This window comes from Aotus nancymaae, unplaced genomic scaffold (assembly GCF_030222135.1).
Source record: "Aotus nancymaae isolate 86718 unplaced genomic scaffold, 86718_ANA_hifiasm-v0.15.2.pri h1tg000048l, whole genome shotgun sequence".
Classification (NCBI taxonomy): Eukaryota; Metazoa; Chordata; class Mammalia; order Primates; family Aotidae; genus Aotus; species Aotus nancymaae.
The window spans coordinates 7,105,930-7,129,708 of record NW_026988462.1 but is presented as its reverse complement, the minus strand read 5'-3'; the positions used below and the strand labels follow the sequence as shown (position 1 = coordinate 7,129,708).

The following is a 23,779-nucleotide window of genomic DNA, read 5'->3' as shown; positions in this document are numbered from 1 at the left end:
AAATGTCAGGACTATACCTTTTTAGTGATTTTATATTTGATAATGGAGGAAAATTATCTTTCTACGTTCATCTTACTGTGACTCAAAAACTTAAAATATTAAAGAATTATCTGATAATAAAGAATACATCCAGGTTTTGTAGAAAATCCTTAATAAGTAATATTATATATTTTAATTATATTTTTACCATTCCCCAAGTTATTATTCAGGCTAAATTTCAGTATAAAAATTATCTGGCTTTTATATATGGTTCATGACAATGTGTTATATATTGTAAAATCCTCACTAAAGAAAAATGGAATTACTATTCACAAGATCATCTTTAGAAAAATATCACTGTGCATATTAGATGCTTACGCCAAGTGTGAAATAGTTAGTATAGTCTATATAATGTGATTGGGCATAAAATATTGAAAAAAATATATAATAAGGTTAATGTCCTATCACACTTGATTTTTTGTTTGTTTGTTTTTTTTGAGACGGAGTTTCGCTCTTGTTACCCAGGCTGGAGTGCAATGGTGCGATCTCGGCTCACCGCAACCTCCGTCTCCTGGGTTCAGGCAATTCTTCCTGCCTCAGCCTCCTGAGTAGCTGGGATTACAGGCACGCACCACCGTGCCCAGCTAATTTTTTGTATTTTTAGTAGAGACGGGGTTTCACCATGTTGACCAGGATGGTCTCGATCTCTTGACCTCGTGATCCACCCGCCTCGGGCTCCCAAAGTGCTGGGATTACAGGCGTGAGCTACCGCGCCCGGCCCGAAATTTTTATATATAAAAAACAATTTGAGATGTCAAGGATCTTAGTTATCCTTGAAGAGTTGGTATGAAATGAATGGAAGTCCATTTCCATAGTCCGTCTCATAGTACCAATGCATTCAGTTATTCTACTAATTAGAAATATTTCTGAATTTTATTCTACTAATGAGAATATTTCTGCTAATGAGAAATATTTCTTATTAGAATATTGCTCATAATGAGACCACATGCAGAACAATAGAACCAAGGGCAAATAATGGCAGAAACACACTATGACAATGCCCTTACATAGAAACTCACTTACGTGGCATTGAGGTAGGTGACACAGAGAAAAGGAATGGTTGATGAAGGGGCAGGTTCACTGTGCTTGGGACCTGGTCAAATGACAGGGGCTGTTTTTCTTCGCTCTCCTTCTTAGTTGGTTTTGATAGTTAATATAAATTTCACGTTCTTTCAATCATGGTCTGCAATATTCAGCTCTCCACACCCACATACTTTTATGACCCCCTAGCCAACCAGCTTAAATATTTGTTAGTGAATTCCTTAGGTCTTAAACCTCAGCTTCTAAAGAAATGCAGTATTAGAATTCTGCAGCTTTTGGTTGAAAAATGAAAATGTTGTTGTTTTAGTAAAAACAAAAGTGTCTTGAAGGCTTGAAATTCCACAATTAAGCCACAAACTATATTAAACATGAACCATAAAGCTCTTCAAAACTCAAATTTAGAGTCATTAAAATCGCTTTGAATTTGTACTACTTTTGTTGGTAATTAAAACGTTTGCAGAATCTCACAAGGGGGAACACTTACAGAGTTACTGTTTCACAGTGAAGTTAGCACATTCCTTAAACAAAAGCTGCAAACACAGTAAACGTGGTAGAACCTGATCAATCTGAGTGACAGATTGACTTTTTCTCCCATTTGGGTGGGTGAAGTGCATTGAACAATTATGCATACTTTTGAGGGACTGGAAAACTACTCCCTGTTCCATCACTGGGCACTTAAAATTCAGAAACATATAATTTGATGGTAAGAATTTCATTGCTTTTTTTTTTTTTTATCAAAGCTGAATCTAGGTTTGGACATTTTTAGTAACTTATTTGAATAATTTCAAGGATAGACTATGTATATTGAAAATCAACAAATTGTGATGGTGTAATTGTAAATATAAAAATAATGAGAATGGTGATCATTAAAAATCAGGAGACAACAGATGCTGGAGAGGATATGGAGAAATAGGAACACTTTTACACTGTTGGTGGGAGTGTAAATTAGTTCAACCATTGTGGAAGACAGTGTGGTGATTCCTCAAGGACCTAGAAATAGAAATAGAAATAGAAATGCCACTGCAACCTCCGCCTCCCGAGTTCAAGCAATTCTCCTGCCTCAGCCTCCCAAGTAGCTAGGACTACAGGCGTGCGCCACCATGCCCAGCTAATTTTTGTTTTTTTTAGTAGAGACAGGGTTTCACCATGTTGGCCAGGATGGTCTCGATCTCTTTACCTCCTTATCCGCCTGCCTCGGCCTCCCAAAGTGCTGGGATTAGAAGTGTGAGTCACTGCACCTGGTCCTGAAAAGGATTTTTTAAATGGAAAGACAGTGCCAAGCGCTTGGCATTCTTAGCTTCCAGACAGCATTTTGGCTTTAGAAGAGTTTATCAAGTTTCTTAGCTAAAAAAGACACATGCCATATTATGGAAGGCTCTCAGGGACTCAGACGGTTACATGTTAAATGAATATAACCAGACCCTTAGGAGCTGAAAGCTCTCTTGAAACTAGAGATGAATGTGAGGAATTTCAAAATAGCTATATACGAAACTTTAAATGTGTGGGAAACTTTTGCAATGAATTCTAATCTCCTAAATATGTGTGACAGCACACTGACATCCATGAACTATGAGTAATAGGATTGCTATTATGTCTCGTTGCCATATACATACATCTATTTTTAATATGCTCCAATCTAATTTTCAGTTCAAGATAATGCATGCCACTGCTCTTTAATGATAGTGATGAATAGAATATTGATTAGAAAGCAGTCCGAATAACAGGTAATTGATAGGGGTAGGATATGTGGCATTTTCCATCTTCATTTTTACATAATAACTACAAATTTCCAAGCTGCAACAATATATATCAGACACAATCAAGAAAATGAAATATATAAATTAATTTTTAAATTAAAATACCTGATGCTTAAATAAATACAGTCTTATAATTTTGTACTACAAATGAATTTGATGTATTTACCAGTTGAAGAAAAATAGTATCATTTGCACAGAGTTGGAGGCTACTGATTAGTGTCTATGGCAAGAAGTTTGAATTTGCCTGTCAATTTGTTTCTTGGATGGTAGGTACGTGAACTTCTGAAATCATGACATTCACAAAATACACTGTTGAGGTTCTTGTTTACTCTGATACATATTAAGTTGACTCAATAGCATGGGAAATGCCCACTTCTGGTAGCTAAATTCAGAAAGGCCACAATTTTCTATTAAGTTTGTATTGTTTTCTGAGACAATAAAGATAAAAGGCATGAGGAAATGAACTAGATTGACCTTCTCCATTTTCCAAGATGCCATCACAGGCATTCTGTATCCACTTCACTTTTGCTTTTCTCTGCAACTGTAGTTGTGCCTTTTTAATTTCTTTCTGCTGTTTACCTTGAATGTGTGCTTCAGATTGTGCTGCATTCATTGCTTGGTCATTGCACTATGATTGGCTTACGTAGTTGAACAAACAAGTATTTGTAGAAACTAGAATCCTGGTTGATACAGATTTATTTCAAGCAAGAAGACCAAAATGATCTCTTAATGGATTTTTTAGTGGACTGAGAGGACCTTTAAAATAAGAAGCCATGTTACTCATTTAAGTAAGGCTTTGATGAAAGTGCTTAAGATTTTTCCTACAACTGTGCCATGTTTTCTAATCCCCCAAAGTACATTAAAGTTAGCTCCCATTCTCAAAGGTACTTCAATTAAAAACAACAGGAGCACCATAATCCTTGATAGAAAATACTTGAAAAACTTGATAAAAGGAGTGCAAGGAAGACAAAGTTCAACATTCATCTATTTAATTTTAGAAAATGCAATTTAATTAAGTATAGTCTCCATCTCTTTACCTGCTTTCACTACATCTTGAGTGACTCAGGAAAGCTCTTTTGAACAACAGAAGATGAGTGAATAACAATTTCTGTGAAAAAAATATATGTTTCTTCTTTAAAATTAGTGGGACCATTATTCCTGAGAAAAGTAGGTGAACAAACATTATTTTTTATAAAATGTTTCTATTTTGTAAAAAAGTAGGACTATATGCTCTAGAAAATAGCTTTGTCAAAATATTACATTTCTTTGGATGTCTTTACAGAACATTTGAATTTGCTGTTAGTCTCAAAGCTTTTTCTAAGATCAGCTTTTCCTTAATAATCAAGCAGAAGTATATTTTAAAAATACTCAGAATTATGCAACCTTAGACTTGAAGCAACACCGAAAATTGGCTTGATGTCATGCTCCTCAAACTTCTTATGTCTTAGGACTAAAGATATCTACAACTTGTGCCAGATTACCAACCACTTTTTTACCTGGACAAACAACTGGATATGTCATAGGCTATCAGTGAATTTCCTGTTATTAATATTTGCCAATAGCAACACAATGCAATCTAAGTTAAGGAAAGTGCTCATGCTTCATGTAATATTGCTCAAAGCCTGCTAAATAGTCTTCAAATATATCTTCATGACTAATGGGATGTCTGAGTGTATATGTACCTTATTATCATTATTAGATTTGTCATATATTAGGTTTTTCATCATTAATGAGCTGAATATCCTTGACTCTTGGCCTGCAGTAGACAGAAGTTATTCTGAATAGTGATATCTGTTCTGGCTTTGTAAACTGATCATCTAAGTTTTCTGTAAGCCTAGCAACCATAAACAATGATTTGGGTTATTTCATGACAGTTCTTTTCCCATATACTAGTATCCCACAGCTCCTAAGCCTTTTTCAGACTACAGTTTCCCATATTACTTTAAAAACAAAATTAAAATCCATATACCAACTGCTTTACATCTTTACTTATAAATGAGTTCAAAATGGAGCCAAAGAAGTTGTCAGCATTTTCTCATCCTGCATTTAGTCCTCGTTGTTAACATTATAATAATCAACACTTCCATGGCACACAATAATTCTCAGAGGTAGAAACATGGGGCTTTGGAGTAGGAGAGAGAGAAGGGGAGATAAAGCATCCTTCATGGGAGGTCATATTAGAATTTCATATTGTGGACTGAACAGTTTAAAAGAAAGAAAAACAAATTTGAATTCTACAGATTCTAACACTTTATGAAAGGACTATGCTTATTTCCTTCCTATCTGCCACCGTGAAGTTCACTGCTTTAGCAATTCTCTAGTTCACATAAAACCTGTTTTTGTTTTAGTCTGTCCTCCGAAAGAACTCACAATGATAGTTTAAATTCCAAGTGGACTTGATTTCACACACACACACACACTCACACACACACACACACTCACACACTCACATGGGACATCAGTGGTTTTCAGTAAAGATACAATGACATTCTGGCCAGTCACCCAATACAGAGGTCAGCGATTAGATGGGACAAAGGGAAGCTGCTACTGGAGACCTCTTGTAGATAGCTAGATATGGAAGTAATATGGTCCACAGTGCCTTTCCCATTAAGTTGAAATGTACATAAATGCATGGAAAAATTGTTAGAATCTCCAACAATGGACTTTCCCCCGCTTGCCCCCAGACAATAGATAAGAGAAGAAAACTAGTTAGGTGATGAATTTTCTCCTTCTGTAAGCATGACTTGTGGCTTCTGTAATGTGCCTTTGAATATATAAAAGGGAATCATTGTTCCTGTATCTATTAAAAGTTTCATGAGAGACTTTTAATTATGCATAATAAATAAGTAAACAGGAAACTTTTTATTTCTTAATTCGTCAAATACACATTGAATGTCCATTATGTGTCAGGCCCTTTTCTAGGTTCTAAATCTAGTGTAGGGATTTAAGCCCTTGGGAAATTACTGCCTGCATGAAATTTATAATCTAATGAGAGTTTGGGGAATGAAGTCACACAGTAAACCAAATAAATAAATAAAATACATAATTTGTCAGATTGTGAAAGGTACTATCAAAAAAATAAAATGAGGAAAGAGAGAGAAGAGTTTTCTTTGTATGGGGCAGTCAGAGAAGGCTTCACTGAATTTGAATTAAAAACCCAAAGCGGGGGAGATAAATCATGGTGTTTATCTCTATTTGGGACTTTCACCATCCCCTTTCAATTACAAATGATCTAAGTCATTGAAGAAGTGTGTCCAGTAACCAATGGGACAGTTATAAAACACTTTTAAAATTACATATCACTAGAGAATGCTATGGCAATGGGGCATTGTCCTATGCCATAAGGTCCAATTTTAATTCTATTTATAATGTATTATTGATATACATTTTGTTGAAAGTGTGCTAAAGAAGCTTTGTGCAGTAAAATGATACCAGATTAGAGTACGTAAAGGAGTAACCGCCTAAAGTAAACATGTAGCTGGAACTAAATTATTTACTTTACAAACATTTCAAATGCCAGAGTCTAATTCCATGGACAAGTGTTTTCTTAAAGCATTGTGTGGCAATTAAGGATAAAGACTGGAAAAAGTCAAGGTCAAGAAGCAGCATTCTGTAATTAGGCCAGAGTTATGGCAGCTTTTTGCTGGGAGGAATTCAAAACATGATCAGAATGATAAGTGGGACTGAAATTGATAAACAGTTTAATATTACAATTGCTCTGTTGTTCCCTGACAGTATCACATTTGCTAAACAATGCAAATCCTTTATGAGATAAAATCTCCTGATCATATTTCAAAGCTTTTAGTAGAAAGCAAGTGACAGTTCAGGTTGCAAGATGCATTAGGTGAATTTAGTGCCAATTCCAAAGAAGAATTCCAAAATGATTGAAAAATAAATTCAGAAACAAAAATAATAAATACGAGACTCAATAAGTCATATGCCTTATTACAATTTGGGACATTTTGGCTAATTTTGAGGCAAAGCTTCAAAAGGTCATTTACTTTACATAGAAAACTATCTAATTTAAAAGAGAAAACCGTGTCGTTAACAAGAATGTTTCTGGGATGGCAAATAAGCAGCTGTTACGGTTTTTCATTAGTTTATTTTTTTTTTTAAGTTTGCAATTAGAAAAAAAAATGATGCTATTGATTTTATAATTAATGAACAAACCAAATAATGTACATAATACATCACAAAGTTAGTTTTTCTATTCTATTTGAACTTCTATAGTATACAGATACCCATCCAGAGTCTTCTTAGTCTTGTCTTCTATAAGACCCGTGGAGCCACGGGGCACGTTATTTTATCCTTGTTAGAATGTGGACTGCTGTTTCTCATGCTTGTCTCATATATTTTCTTTGTCATTACTTCTCTTACAAACCTGGATTCAGTGATCTTCCTTAGACATAATACAGGCAGCACAGCCCCACTCCTGATTTAATTTATGTTGTGTTAATCTCCCTATACCTATGTTTGCTTTCTATAATTTCTGTGTGTCCATACTCTCATGCATAAATAACTTTATTGATTGGTAAAGAAAGGAAATAAAACTCAGGATCATGAATTTTGCTTTTTTCCATAAACCAATAAATGCTTGCCCCTAGCACTCTTACTCTACTTGAATGGTGTTAGCATGACCCACTCGTTAAATTTTCCATTAATCTTTAATTATGCATGTCCCTAATCCTCCAAATTCTGTGGCAAATTCTTTCTCACCTTACCTTGTTGTATCAAGTTATGATTCCTCCCAATTTTATAGTTTTCAGAATTTAAAAAGAACTGTATTTGTTACTGTATTTTTATTCCAGTAAGAACAGAGTCAGAAAATGAGACAGAACCAATAAATGCAAATCCAGAAAAGAACATATCAAATCTTGAATTGTCTTGAGAGCTGCTTGATTAGCCATATCCTGTGTCAGGATTAATTCACCCTCCATAGGTCCTTGGCTTGACTCTACTGGTTGATTGTTTTATAAGAAAAAGCATGTACCAAGTTTGATGTTTGATGTAAATAAATACTTTGTGGTGTCTATATTTTTATTCGTGGAGAACTGTCTTCAAATTGAAAATTTAGAATGAACATTTCAAAGTAGGAACAAGATGGAAATATGATTCCATGTAAAGTGTGCCAAAAAGCTCAATTTAATTATAAAGAGCGTTGAGTTTAACTCATTCAATGCTGGTCTTCTATTTTGATGGGCTTTCCAGGTGAGAAGAAACCTCCTCTATTTCATTGCAAGATAGAGAGATTGAAGAAGTTGGACCTAAAATACAAACGTCTGATATCATCATCTATGCACTTTTGTTTATTCCATGTTTCAAGGGAAGGTTACAGGCGTTGTGTAATTAGAATTTAGGAAACATTTTTCAAGTATCTCTTGAAAACCTTGTGAACAAGATGGATAAATGTGGGCCAGATGACAAGACAGACAAGCAGATTTTTATCTGATGGAACAGTTGTCTCCAGATGGGTTGATTAATGTGTTGATATCAATGGAGAGGCTGACGCCTATAATGTCATTCCTCTGGGTGCTGTTCTTGGCTGTATCTGTATAGCTCATCACTGTTATCAATGATCTTCACAATGACAGGAAGCATGCTCATCAAATTTGCTAATGATGCCAGGCTTGGAGAAAATTAATAAAATAGTGACAGAATCAATATTCAAGTGCTTTCAACAAGCCGGAGGTATGGATGCAAACAAACCGGATAAATATGATCAGTAAAATACTGGTTTTCAACATTCCCATCTGCAGTACTTGTGTACACAGCTGAAGAAGATACTTCAGAGCATGTTTCACTATGGAAATATGAGTGGGTAGTTTTACACGGAGGGAGAAGTTTTAGGGGTTGTGTACTGATTTCCACAGAGAATATGAAAAGGCCTGAATTACAGGAAAAAAGTGGAGGTACAGAAAGAAAATTAGTTTTAGTTAGCTACAAGCAGGGGTGGAGAGAAATGGTGGACTGTGAGTAGGAGAATAACTTCCAGGAGTCTGACATGGGCAACAGGGACAGAGATAGAAACTGCAGGTAGAGAGGATGTCTGTGCTGGTAAATACAGAAAGCTCCTGGTATGTGAGACACTGAAAGATCGAGTATACAGGTGTAGATATCACAGACCATGGGATAGATGAGTTACACCAAAGCTATGGTGTCTGAAAGACCTAAGCTTGAATTTCTATCTCTAATGCTTACAATAAGTGTTTTCCTTAAAAAAAAAAGTATAATATAGCCAATACTATTTATCCTAATAGATAAATGTAATAAATCACTAATTAAATGGAGACTTTTAAATATATTATCTTAAAGTATCAAACATTTTCTCTAATTTTCAGTACTTTTTATTGTGGCTATTACATTCTATTTCCTTGTTCCAATTTTCCTTGTTTATAGGTTTTCACTTTAAAAAAAAATTACAATTGCTTGTGATTTGTCTGTTTTATTATACTCTTCTATGAGCCAACTGTTTGTTTATATTATTCTGATTTTTAACGTTTTCTAATATATTTATTGCTCCTTTCATCTTTATTATTTCCTTCCTTTTCCTTTCTAACAGATCTTAAGAATTAAAATTTATGATTTTCCCCTTTTAACTAATAGAAACAATTCAAGAATGTCTCTCTGTGTACTATTTTGACTAATATTTAATATGCCTTGCTCTTATTAGTTCTGTATCTAAGGTGAGTTTATTTCTATCTTGATCAAACTGATATTTAGAAATACTGATTGGAATTTTTTTAAAAGTTTTTTGCTGATACTGAATGGCATTAATTGGTAACTTTATTGACTTTACATTAGTGAAATTAATCTACAAAATAAATTTTTGATTTTGTATTGAATTTTTGTTTTCTGCTGAATATAGTAAAAATACTTTAGAGTACAGATTTATTCCCTGTTTGAGGGGGTTTAATTCCTCTTATGCTGTGTCTCAGGTTATTCTCAGTTTTTGCCAATGTGTTTGTCACTAGATACATCTGTGGTTAATTTTCCTCTCCTGGCAGTTAATACTGTGGACCTTTCCACATGGGAGATCTCCACCCCCTTGACTTCTGTGGCCAGTCTTTTTCCTGACCTCTAACTTTTGTCATCACTGTTTCTTCTTCACTCTGTTATCTTCCTCAGCTCAGTCCTTAAATTCATGAAGATCATCTCTACCCAATAAATTCCTGCCTTCAACCTACTTTTCTAGTCTATCCCCTTGAGTTTCTCCATCCCCATACATTCCCCTTCCTAGTGCTCACGGATCTCTCTTTCTAGGTAACCAAGTGGACTTCTTTGCCTGGATTCCTACGAGGACCTTCAAGTCACGATGTTCACATCTAAACTACTTTTCTTCCTCCAAACCTGCTTTCCTTTGTCTGTTTTTTTTTTTTTCAGTTGATCAATTCTTCCACTTTTATAAGTAACAAAAATAGGCTGTTGTCACCTCATCTGACATCAAGCATCGTCAAATATTGTAACATAAATATATCTCTCAAATCCATTTCCTCCTCTCCACCTCCACAGTGAGGGAACATAGTTCATTTCCAAAGCCTTCCCAACTTCAGTCTCAGCACAGGTCAGTCCATTCCCAAGGCTTACAGGGAGTCCTCCATTGACATGCAAACCCAGCTCATTTCCTGGACAAAACAAAACTTAGGCTCCCAACTCTCTACAAAAGAGAGTTCAGAACACTTACATGGCTAATCTGATTTCATTTGTTTGTAATTTGTTCCTTTCTGCCTTCTGGCCTCAAATCTCACCATTCTTCCTGCTCTTTATACTTCAGATGTTTTCTGGAGTCCCTCTATGTCCCATGCCTTTTTATTATTTCTTTCTTCTGCCTGGAATGACTCCCTTTTCTTTGCCCTTTATTTGACCTAAAGAATCTTTGTCATCCTCTAAATTTCTCCCCAAATAGTCTCATCTATGACCCTCTCTGATATTCCCTCCTCTTGTCACCTCATTAAGTCACTGACTTCTCCATGCTAGGTCTTTACCTTGCATATACTTCCTAACGTCTCTATTATTATTTACCAAATTACAGACAGTCCCCAACTTGCAATGGTTTGACATAACTAATTTGGCACCACTACTTTACAGTGGTGCAAAAGTGATACAGATTCAGAAGAAACTGTATGTTAAATTTGATCTGTTCTCTTTTGTGATGCTAAGCAGCAGTAGGAAGCCACAGTTTCCAGTCAGCCACAGGATCAGGAGGGTAAGCAGCCGATACCCTAGTGTAACTGTGTTTCTAGCATTTTTGGATATGAGGTTTTTTTTGTTTTCCCATCCTATGATATCTATGAAATGCCCATCTGTATCGCCTGCTTCTGGAGAGAAGAAGAAATTACTTTTGAGATAAAACTCAAGATAATTTCCCAGCATGAAAGCAGAAAGCCAGTAATGGCTATCACATATGAGTCAGGACTTTCACAATTCATGATCTTGACCATTATGAAGGGTAAGAAACAAATCAGTGACAATGAAATTGTCAGCATCAGTGAAATCTACTCTTTTTATGAAGAAAAGAGCTAGGCTGATTGATGATATGGAAAACTTTGTTATGATGTGAGTGGAAAACCAGATTCAGAACCACATACCGCTTAGTCTAATGTTGAGTCAGGCTAAGATAATCTTATGTATATGTAAAGATTTACAGCAACTCAGGGTGATTCCAACTCTTCCAAAGCTGTAATAATTGTAAGTGCCACAATGTGAAGGTCACTGGTGAGGCAGCAAGTGCCAGTAAGGAAGGTACATAGGATAATTGCAGATGATAAAAATTTGCCAGAACAAATATTTAATCTTGATAAATTGAGCTTATTTTGGAAGCTTATACCAGAGCATACATGCATTCATGAAGAGTACAAGATAACACCAAGATTCAAGGCATTCCCAGACCATGTAATGCTGCTTTTGGATAGAAATGGTGCAGGGTTCAAATTAAAGTCTTTCTTAAACTACCACTCAGAGAACCCTATAGACAAGGCCCAAGAGTATCTATAGCATAACAGCAATATGCATCTTGATGTAAAGATTTGCTGTGGAACACAACCAAACTCATTCAACCAGTGGACCAAGGTGCAACAACTGGGTTCAAAGCACACTATTGACACCAAATGTTTGTACAAGCTGTTAAAGTGATTGAATCTGGACGAATGCTCTGAGAGCTTTGGAAAGGGTTTAACATGCTAAATCCTGTCCAGAACATCACTAAACCGTGGAAAGAGGTCATACAGCAATTTGTGAACAGGATTTGCTTCAAAAGAAAATTTTGAAGACATATGTAAACATGTTCATATGTTTTAATAAATATTCTACTGTTAATGAAATATTACGTAATAAGATATTATTACTTCAGGAATAGCTAGAATTAGACATTGATGAAGAGGATATTCACGAGCTTGTTGGCATTGAGGCTGAAGAGTTTTCCAATGAGGAGCTGATTGAACTGGCAGAAGAAAGAAGTAAAGAAGTTGAGGCCAAAGGGAGGTAGAAGAAGATATACCTGAGGCATTAAGAAAGTTTACAGAAAGGAATCGGTGGAGGCCTTTGCTACTATCAGCAGTGGCACAGGGATGTTAAATGAAATGAACATCAATGACAAGAGATGTGCAAGAGCTGACAGGCAAATATAGGATGCTCTTGCTTGCTACCGGGAAATAATGAAAAGAAGAAAGAAACAGTACAGTCAAACCTGGTATCTTCCTGAAACACACACTGTCAGTGCCCCAGTGCCTTCTCCCAGCTGTTCTCCAGCCTCAATCAGAAGGGAGAGAAATTGATGGCCCTCTCACTGTGGCATTCCCATCACCCAGCAATTAATTTTAGTTCAATGCCTCAAACGTTCTTCAGGCCCAATGTGCTTTTGACTGTGTAAGTTAATAGTGACTAACATTCAGTTTTTCACTTTCAGGACAGTATTCAATAAATTACATGAGGTATTCAACACTGTATTAAGAAATAGGATTTGTGGAGATGATTTTACCTAACTGTGGGCTAATGTAAGTGTTCTGAGCATGTTGAAGATAGTTCAAGTGTTCTTAGCTAGGCTAAGCTATGACATTTGCTAGATTAGATATGTCACATGCATCTTCAACTTTACCATCGTTTCAACCTGCGATGGGTTTATCAGGACATAACCCCGTTGTAACTCGAGGAGCCTCTGTATTCAGCACTTACCCATTGAGATGCTTTTCTTCTTTCCTGGACTGCAGGCCTTTCAGGGGAGGATCTTATTCACATTTGTCTTCACAGTGCTTAGTGTAGTGCATGGATCATAGTATGACTTGATAATAGATAACGTAAAAATAAAACTGTTTTAAAGTACACTATTTGCTCGATGAAAATATGATGTTGTGATTTCCTTCTGATTGACTGTCTTTTATAATGATATGATAATCTTCTTTAATCGAATGTAGTGCTGCTTTAAATTCTATTTTGGTTAATATTATCAACCATACTATTCTTTTGTTCGGATTTGATTGATAGATCTTTGTTGAATTTCTTATTTTTAGCCTTTAAATGACATATTGCTTTGTAAGCAGCCAATTGTTGAATTTTTAAATGCAATTTGAGAATTCTGACTTTTTAAATGAGGTGAGGGAGACAGTTTCATGTTTAATGTAGTAATTCCTATTTTTTATCTTTTCCTACTTATTTCACATTTTATTTGTAGCTTTTTGTGATTTAATATTTTTTTCTTATTTTTTATTTTTGTGTGCAATTTGCCATGTTTTCTCTATCTTTAAATAATTTACAAATATGTCACTCAAATTTTAATCATCAATGCCTATTGCAAAATAATATACAAAATTTCTAATTCTGTATTTTCTTATTTTTGTATAAATGACAAGGAATTTTGTCTTTTATGGCATAATATGCAGTTTTATCCTATATCATACTCCATTTACAATTGAGTCTTAAGAATTATCTAAATTAGTTAATATTATTAGCAATAATTCACAGAGTTTTATGTCTTCAAGTGATTAGCATTTACTTTGGTAATTAGTACAATACTTTATTAATTCTCCAGCAGATTTTGGAGTGAATATCTTGAGTGAATTTTATAAATCTTTCAAGGGATAAGAATGTCTTATTTTCATGCACAAATGAAAAAACTAACAATACCTCAGTTTTGAGTATATGTTCTTCCATTATTGTTATGCTTTTACTTTTTTACAGAGTCACATAAAATTCTGATTTATATTTCATAATACACTGTCTTCTTACAAGTACATAGAATACTGTTCTTTATTTTTATATTTTCTTTAAAATGAGGCTCTCACATAGATTCAGTTTCTGATTGTTATATAGTATATGAGAATCAAAGATGCTATTTCTAGTCCTATTTCTTTTTGAGTTCTGAAATAATCAACTATACTATTTTTGTTCAGAAATGTTATTATTATACATTGGATTCCATTCTACATTCGTTAGATGTCTCAACTTCTCACATACTCTTTAGTATTTAATCTGTAATCCTGAATTTTTCTTTCTTTTTTTTTTTAAGTGATTTGAGTATTTTTTTAATATTCTTCTTGGTCACGTGAATGTCTTCTTTTTTAATTATTATTATACTTTAAATTCTGGGATACACGTATAGAACATGCAGGTTTGTTACATAGGTGTATACACATGCCATGGTGGTTTGTTGCACCTATCAACTCATCATCTACATTAGGTATTTCTCCTAATGCTATTCCTCTTCTAGCCCCCCACTGCTTGACAGGCCCCGGTGTGTGATGTTTCCCTCCCTGTGTCCATGTGCTCTCGTTGTTCAGCTCCCACTTACAAGTGAGAACATGAAGTGTTTGGTTTTCTGTTTCCGTGTTAGTTTGCTGAGCATGATGGTTTCCAGCTTCATCCATGTTCCTGCAAATGACAAGAACTCATCCATTTTTATGGCTGCATAGTATTCTATGGTGTATATGTGCCACAGTTTCTTTATCTAGTCTATCATTGATGGGCATTTGGGTTGGTTCCAAGAATTTGTTGTTGTGAAGAGTGCTGCAATAAACATATGTGTGCATGTGTCTTTATAGTAGAATGATTTATAATCCTTTGGGTATATACCTAAATGGGATTGCTGGGTCAAATGGTATTTCTGGTTCTAGATCCTTGAGGAATTGCCACACTGTATTCTATAATGTTTGAACTAATTTACACTCCCACCAACAGTGTAAAAGCATTCTTATTTCTCCATATCCTCTCCAGCATCTGTTGTTTCTTGACTTTTTAATGATTGCCATTCTAACTGGGGTGAGATGGCAGCTTATTGTGGTTTTGATTTGCATTTCTCTAATGACCAGTGATGATGAGCTTTTTTTCATATGTTTCTTGTCTGCGTAACTGTCTTCTTTTGAGAAGTGTCTGTTCATAGCCTGGATTTTTCTTAAGTGTATTTATCTTCGATTGTTTTAACCTTAAGTTCCTGTTTATTGTATTTTGTTGTTCATATTTTCCAACCTACGTTTATCTTTGATAAGATATTTTAATTGTATTATAATTTTATCTTATGCTTTCTGGATCTGGTCAATTTTAGGTTTTATTCTAAGAAATTCACTGTTTTCTACCATTTTGGGGTACAGATTTTTTTCTTTGATGTTGTTTACTCTCCTTGACTATTACTTGATAATCTTTGATCTATGCTGCTTTATCAATATTTACTGAGTACTTTTCCTAGGATAGGTCTTTACAGTACAATCTACCATTATACTAGGGATCTCCATTTATTTTCAAACAGATTACATTAAATAATTTATACTTAAACAGTAAAGCAATATAATGAAACTTAAAAACTGCAGTAAATATTTGTACCATGTATGCCAGATAGATGCTTTGCATAATATACAAAAGTCCTACAATTAATAGCAATAATAATAATGAAAAATGAGTAACCCCAGGGAAAAAAAGACAAAGGCCTTAAACTGATATTACCCCCAAAAGCCAAGAAACCAATAGCTACCTAGAAATTTTTCAGCCTCATTTGTAATGAAAAAAATACAAAGTCAAATGGCAGAAGATTATCTTTTTTTCTAACAAATTGAAATGGATTAAAGTCACTATATTTTGGAGAAAATATGGAAAACTAGACATTTATAAATGCCATTTATTGAGGTATTCTAACTTTCTGGACTGCATATTTGAGTAATAGCACTTTATTTTCTAGGGCTCTTTTGGATGCTTTGAATTTTCTGTTACAAAAAACAGAAAGTTGTGAAAAAGAAAGGGAGTGTGCATTTAAGCCTACTAAATGACAAACGGGGAGAGAAAATTATATCTGGTGAAATCGTAGGAAAATATTAGAATACATAGAATTTAAGCAGAGCCTTTAAAATTTGGTAAGATTTGTCTGTAGAGACAAAAGAGGGCAACAGGAATACGAGGTCAAAAAGACAGTAATAGCAAAGATCCCAACAATCACAGTGTGTTGGATGCTTCCACGAAAATTTGTTGTTTGGTAATTCTAGTTGGCTATTTCTAGTAGCAAACTGGAATACAAGCAGATACTGCTGAAAAGTAGTAAATCTAACTTTTTTCCCTTTTGTTGAGAAATATGAATATTTGATCTACTATTATAAAATAATGGGCAATGGCATATAACCATTCATACAAAAAATAAAGGGGGCCTTTTACCCTAAGACCAGCTTCTTCCAGGCTATATTTTCACAAGGATAAAAGTTACTTTATAGTGGTTGCTACTTCCTATTTCAATCAGATCTATGGTAAAATGTCTCTGAAGCAGATAGAGATAGATTCAGAGTAAAAAATATACAATTGAAATAGCAAATAAAAATAGACACACCCCAGTATTGCCTACATGTTCTCCATTCTCAGCAGATTAGCTTAAAAACACAGCTATAATTGTGACCAGAACGATAAACAAGCTTGGTTGGTTTTAAACGACACTAACCACTTCAGTCGATCCTTGTGAGCTGCATGATTTTACCTAGTTGGTTGGGTGGGGATCAAGCCAGGCACATGGTACCTGCTCAGTATGGATTTAACTGCCTTCTTTCTGAACTATCACCGTTGGTGATTCTAAGGGGAGTCCAACAGAAGGTGAGCCTGTTGGGAGTGGTTCATAGCATGTACCACAGTGCTTTCTCCAGATCTCCAGGGGAATCCGGAGGGGTCTCTGTCTACATTCGCTCCTCCTCTGGAGACAAAACCAATGTGCAAAAAGAGGGAGGAAAGCAAGCAGAAAGCCCATTTAGTTACTCTCAGTACCAAACTCCTCGTCTTTGCATCCTCATCCATAGAGTAAGGAGGAGTGCAGAGCTGGCTACTTTACAACAATAGAGTGTTGTTTTGCAGGTTACAGTTTTTCAAGTCCCCCAAAAGAAAAACAAACAAACAAAAAGCATGAACTGCCTAGGAGTAAGAGAAAGCAAGCCTGTATGCAGTGGAGGCAGATCCAAGTATTAGCCTCCGAAGTCAGAGGAATGCAGGGAGTGTGGCCTCACCACCAATGCTAGCTGGAGGATGTGCTCTACTTCATTGTGTTAGTCAATAGCTTTAAAGTTCTGAAGATACATTATTTTTGTTGAGTTTCATAGTTTCACTCCCATGATTGTGTGTGTGTCTCATAACTACTCCTTTGCTAGGTTTTCAGAAAAAAAAGAGAAAGAAACACCATTTGCTTTATTCCTATGGTTATAAGTCCATTATACTTGTTATTTTTATTTATTTTATTTTTAAAATTTTATTTTTATAGAGATGGGGTTTTACTCTGTTACCCAGGCTGAAGTGCAGTGGCACAATCACAGCCCACTGCAGTGTCAGACTCCTGGGTTCAAGGGATCTTCCTACCTCCGCCTCCCAAGTAGCTGGGACTACAGGTGTGCACCACCATGCCTGGCTAATTTTTAAAACGTTTTTGTAGAGATGGGGCTCTCACCATCTTGCCCAGGGTGGTTTCGAACTCCTGGGTTCAAGTAATTCTCCTTCTTTGGCCTCTCAGGGTGCTGAGATTATAAGGGTGAGCTCCACTGAGCTTTTAGTGGAAGGATTTACCTTCCTCACCCCTTGGCCCACCACCTTTCTTTTCTCTCATTTCCATTTCATTCTCTCACTTAAATTCCAGCCACACCATTCTGATTTGTGTGGTATGTATGTCAATGTGGCTTGACATGCTCTGTAATAATTCTCTCAGGCTGTATTTTCTCTGACAGTATTTCTAATATACTATTAATCAGTTCTATTGTTTCTGATGACCATACTGCGTATAATAGTCTAGAAAAAAATCTGAACTGTAGTTCTGATTGTAATGTTGTGATTTGGATTCTAGGAGTAAGTTGGTTCCAAATAAGTAGAGGATGACATAGGTTGTATGATTTTCAATCTATTTTAGGCCACAAGGGCCTGCTAGGTTCTTCCTGTGGTAAATAAGCCATCTTACAAGATACAGTATGGAGGAGTTAGATGATGTTTCAGAGCTCATGCTTGTCTGCAAGATGCCACCTTCAGGAGCTCAGCAGGGCTCTCGTTATGTAAGTCAAGGCTGAGATAGTTCAGATTCTATGTCATGCAAATGCTATACTCTTCACACAAGAGATGATCTGTTGCTTCTCTATGTGTTTTAAATTAAAAAAAAAAAAGGCCAGTGCAGCACTTAGGAATAATCAGTTGCAAACTACTACCACTGGCAACATTATAATTTTAGCTATTGAAGAGCTCAGGAAAGCCACCACAGAACCTAACTGATATCTTTGGGAGAGGCTTGATTATTTGGCTGTTGAGGATTGTAGCCGTCTGCCTGTTGCAGTTGCATGTTGAAAGGGCACCTGTCAGTGTGGGTGAGGAGTTCCAGAAATGTGTTCTCTGCTGTCATCCCCACAGGACCTGGGGACCTACAGGCCTGATTCATGCCAGTGATGGCTGCAACATTTATGGGACAGGCTGCATGTCTTTTATTGAGAGACAATTACTGGGGTAGTGCTGAGGCATGACTGAGCCTCTGGGCACAGTAGCTGTCATACCTACTGCCGAGGTTTGTGAATTAATGATCAGATGGATTCAGCAGGTTGTACAACATTACCTTTAAATTGTCAGCACCCCTGTGAGTGTCCAACAGTCTTCCCTTTATGCCCTTTCTTTCATTCTCAGTCTGAATTTAGAAGAATAAACACTTTTTAGATAACCCGCTTCTTTATTTTTAAGCTACTGCAGTAGGGATATTAAGAAGAAGTTCTTGTTTGCCTTCTGGTAGTCTCTGGTGATGGCACATTCAGAATGGAATATTCCCTGCTCCCAGCTTCCTCATGATTGACACAGTAAGAGACCCTGTTACTTCCCTGACCACAATGTCTCATTACTTAGTGTTGGTGGAATGTGTTCCATGTCACTTCAGTGAACATTTATATGTAACTATCCCTTTATGGCATGGTTCTAACATAACTTAACACTATCATTAGCTTTTCCTCGGTGTGTGTATGTGTGTGTGTGTGTGTTTGAAATAATTAGCAAAATAAGATAACATGCTTATCTACAGTAATACCACAGGAGGTGGAATATGCTTTATTTTATTATTTTCTTATTTATTTATTTTAGGTTTTAAATTTTTATTTTTAATTTTTGTGGGTATATAGTAGGTATATATATTTATGGGGTACATGAGATGTTTTGATACAGGCATGCAATATGTAATAATCACATCATGGAGAATGGGGTATCCATCTCCTTAGGCATTTATCTTTTGTGTTACAAACAATTCAGTTGTACACTTTCAGTATTTTTAAATGTACAATTAAGTTATTGACTGTAGTCACCCAGTTTTGCTATCAAACAGTAGGTCTTATTCATCTATGTTTTTTTGTACCCAGTAGCCTTCCCCAAACCCTCCACCAACCACCCACTCCCCTTCCCAGCCTCTGCTAATCATCCTTTCACTCTCTACATCTTATGTATTTATTTATTTATAGAGGTAGGGTCTTGCTCTGTCACCCGAGCTAGAGTGCAATGATGCAATCACAGCTCACTGTAACCTCCAACACCTAGGCACGAATGATACTCCTGTTCCAGCTTTCCAAAGCACTGGGATCACAGATGTGAGCCATTGCACTTGACCTAGAAATATACTTTAATATTCTGGACTGAAATGAATTCAAGGAGACTGAGCATGTGATAGAAGGCACGGAGTGAATGGGTAGCAGGCTGCTTGGTGACCAGGGATTCCTTGGAAGCTGGAATGCTCTGTTTTATCTTTAATACTCTTGTGACAATTTAAAGCAGATTATATTTTCAAATTTTCTGCTCTTCCCAGTGAAGAAGATTTTTGGGGGAAAAGATAGTTTTCTCTCCAATTTTTACCAAATATGTCAATTAAACTGGAGATATTTATATTAGAGCCAAAGAGAGGACATTAATAACAGTTAGAACCTATATTATTCTGGAGTATTCCATCTAATTTAGAATCTTGGCAATCAGCTAAGCTATTTTTGGTTCTCTCTTTCTGCTTACAGGTATAATATTGATACTTAACCCCCACCAATTGTGAGTCCTTCCAAAATGCCTGTATCCTTTCCTCTCCGATGCCTTTAGAATAAAAACAGCTTACCCAGTTAAAAGAGATGAATAATTAATCACTTATTCCCACTGGAAGAAAAGGACACATATGGCTAAGTAGCAGGGGGCATTAGGAAAAGAGCCGTCAAAGGGTACCCTTTATTCCAAAATGTTAAAGAATGCTATTCTCCCCTACACTTAGAATTAGAGTACCAGTGAATATTGATAGAAGTAAAACCCATCATGGTGCTAAATAAAAGGAAGTCTAGAAAGACATAGAATAGAGCTAGTTTTTTATTTATAAAAACTAACATCGAGAGAACCACTGTTCTCATAAGCAGAAACATAATTAATTGCATTTCTATTTAGATTCTGTTCCTTGACTTAAGGTAACATTTAACAACCTTTGAGGCCACCCAAATGGGTCTGGAATCCGCTCGGCTACTACAAAGCCTGAGCATGAATCTAGCACAGGCCCATGATACAGATCTTCAGGAATTCCTGAGTTAATCCCAGGGGGCTGAGTTTAAAATCGTAAGTGTACCAAGCAGTTTCTATCATCTGGATAAATATTATTTTACAGATACATATATTCATTTTCAAATGTAAGCTGGTACTTTTACAATGGATAAAATACAGATTATATCATTTTATTCTTAAATGTATATTGCTTTTTCTATTGTTTTATCATTGTGCATTGTGTCAATCAGTAGTTTCTAAACATATAGCATGTACAGGTATACAAAATATTTTTGCCATTGGAAGAGATCCTCATATTCCAGAAGATTAGGACCCACCACAATGTAGAAGATCTGGACCCAGCCTGCAGGAAGTAGTGCAAGCTCCCCTGACACACGGAGGGATCGTTTCCCTGGAGGAAGCATCCTCCTTCAGTGATGGCTGATGGAGTTTACAAGCAATGCTGTAGCCATGGTGGCCCCCACTGCAAAAAAAAAAAAAAAAAAAAAAAAAAAAAACCCACCATTTTTGCCTCCTATAGAAGCAGCTCTATGCTACTTCTACTCCGGTAGGAAAAGAGACTAAGTAAAAACAGATTATATGGCAGGAATTTTAGAGCTCTGGAAAGGCCCTGCTGTCTCACTGAAATTCACTTTAGCTCGAGGATTTGATCCCTGTTAAGATAGATTCCCTAGGGAAAGGTTAACCCTTTACTTTTGTATCATTGTTTTTTTGTGTGTCAATAGTGAATTTTAGAATGTTGGGCATTTTAAGTGTATGAATACTATCTGCTAAACGGGTTAAAAAGAAATTCTAAAACCTATCAAGGCAGTTCATTTGTTCCACATTTTGGCCACACATTCTGTTCTTCAATAAGTTGAGCCATCGTAGTGAATAGCATTGCCTTTCAGCATTTTGAGAGAAAGATTCATTTATACATAAAAATAGAGTCTACGATGAACATACAGTGTTCATCATTGTGTGTTATACATTCAACACTATGCTTTAAAGATCAGAAGTTTTTTGAAATCTGGAAGAAGAATTTCGTTTTATAGAGTCAGAGTGTTTTTGTGTAAGAGAGATGTGCCGGAGGAATCCTCTACTGTTATTTCTTTTGTTCTACCAATAACTTTATCTCAGAAATTGATTTCCTCTGTGATGGAGAAAAATAGCTTACATTTTTAGTGGAGGATTGTATATTTTGTTGACATTCTATCTCTATTTCTTTTTTCATCCTCAGTAAGTTTTAAGGAAGGTAAACTGCAGCAGTGTTCATGAGAATCATCACTGGGATTCTACCTAGGCTCAACCAGGGTGAGAACATGGTGTCAATCAAGGTGTTCTTAGCATTTGAAGCAAGGCAATACTTAATTGCTTAGGATTAAATTGGACGCTTCAGGATATTTGGCACCCGGGTCACCAAATTCTAGGAGTAACTTGCAGTCATTGTGACACCAAGTAACACTCCCACCCATTATCTTACACCACAGAGACGAGTACCACGCGGGCTGAAAAATCACAGTGCAGTCTCTTCCCGAAAACAGAAATGTACTTCCAGACATTCTGGTGAGAGGCTATCTACAGAGCTGAGCTGCCTTTCTTGTGGTGATTACAAAATGGCCACCATATAATTCCTGTCCCAAAAACTTCGGGACTTTATTCAAGGACTACCTTTAATTACTCTATTTATGTGCTTGCCGGATGCTGGGGTGTTACGTTTGTTCTGTGAGGAGAATTCACCAAATGACAAGGCAGAAGGATGAGAATCCTGCTTAATTTTACACAGATGGGGCTAATGTTTACGGTGCTTTGTGTACCGAACTGACTTTTCCCTGTTGTTGGGGGCATAAGAGATGAAGCCCTAACAAATGAATTGCTTTTCTTTTCCTTTATTCGAACTTCCCAATCTTACCAGCTGTACTTGGGCTTTCAAAGTGCTACTGATAAGCTGGCAATTTTGTTTTAGGGGCTTGATAGGGAGTGGGAGATTAAATACTGCAAACTGTGAGCAGTAACACTGTCCCCTAGGCAAATAAATGAGAGCACTTCCAAAGAGATGTAAAATTGGTTTTCCAGACTTAACTTCCACAACCGTTTAATAGAGCTTGTAAAAATATACTCTAATTGCTCTGTGGCACATTTTACATTGCAAAGATCCTACTTCAAACCCTTTATGACTCCCTTGTTCTACAGGTAGATGTTTATATTATGACAGATACCTCTAATTAGCTAAACAAGAAAAACCGACCAAATAATTCCCCACATGGAAATTAAGCCTTTTAAACCAAGATCTTAATGCCAGCCCTCTGATTTGACATTGTTTCTGAGTCTCCCTATAAGCCCATGTATGTTCATAAATACACATAAGCAGCGATTGTCTGAAATCTGGTTCATGTAGACACAGAGTTCCATCATCTGTGAATTCACAGTGGGGAAGTGAGATTGGAGATTCTATTGCACAGGCCCAGCATAGTCTGTCAGCAGATTGTAAAGGGGGCATCGGGCCTTTGAGCCTTCTCTGAGACTCCCACAGAAGGTTGTAGCTTGGAGCAGCACAATGAATCAGTAACAGAGACCTCAGGTGTTGGGAAGCATTACTGCCAGCTGCCGAGAGTTTTCTGCTACTGAGATCCATGGGAGCAGTGAGAAGCAGCAGACACTTCTATTCTTCTTCAGCCACAGAAGTTCAGAGCAAAAGAACTTCCCTTGGTCAGCTAACATTGCTTGGTTATTCCTATCTATACTTTCAGGGCTCACATCTCTAACTCTCCTTGTTCATCTCTTACTAGGCGATAGTAATTCCATCTCACATGGCTTGAGTCCTAAAAGTCAGCTCCTCAATTCCTAGACCAGTCTATGACCAGCAGAAGTAGGAAGGATTTCAACAAGGATTTGGAAGGAAGCTTTGCTGTAGAGATTTTCTATCTGAATTCAGGTACTGTAGATTCTGCCATTTAGGCCGACTACGAATGCTTCACATAGGGCTGGAT

At 36.3% G+C, this 23,779-nt stretch overlaps 1 protein-coding gene across 2 annotated transcripts in view; it reads left to right on the top strand.

Annotated features, from left to right (window-relative positions):
• GPC6 (glypican 6) overlaps positions 1-23,779 on the top strand; it is a 1,165,513-nt gene that overhangs the window by 486,580 nt on the left and 655,154 nt on the right. The window lies entirely within an intron of this gene.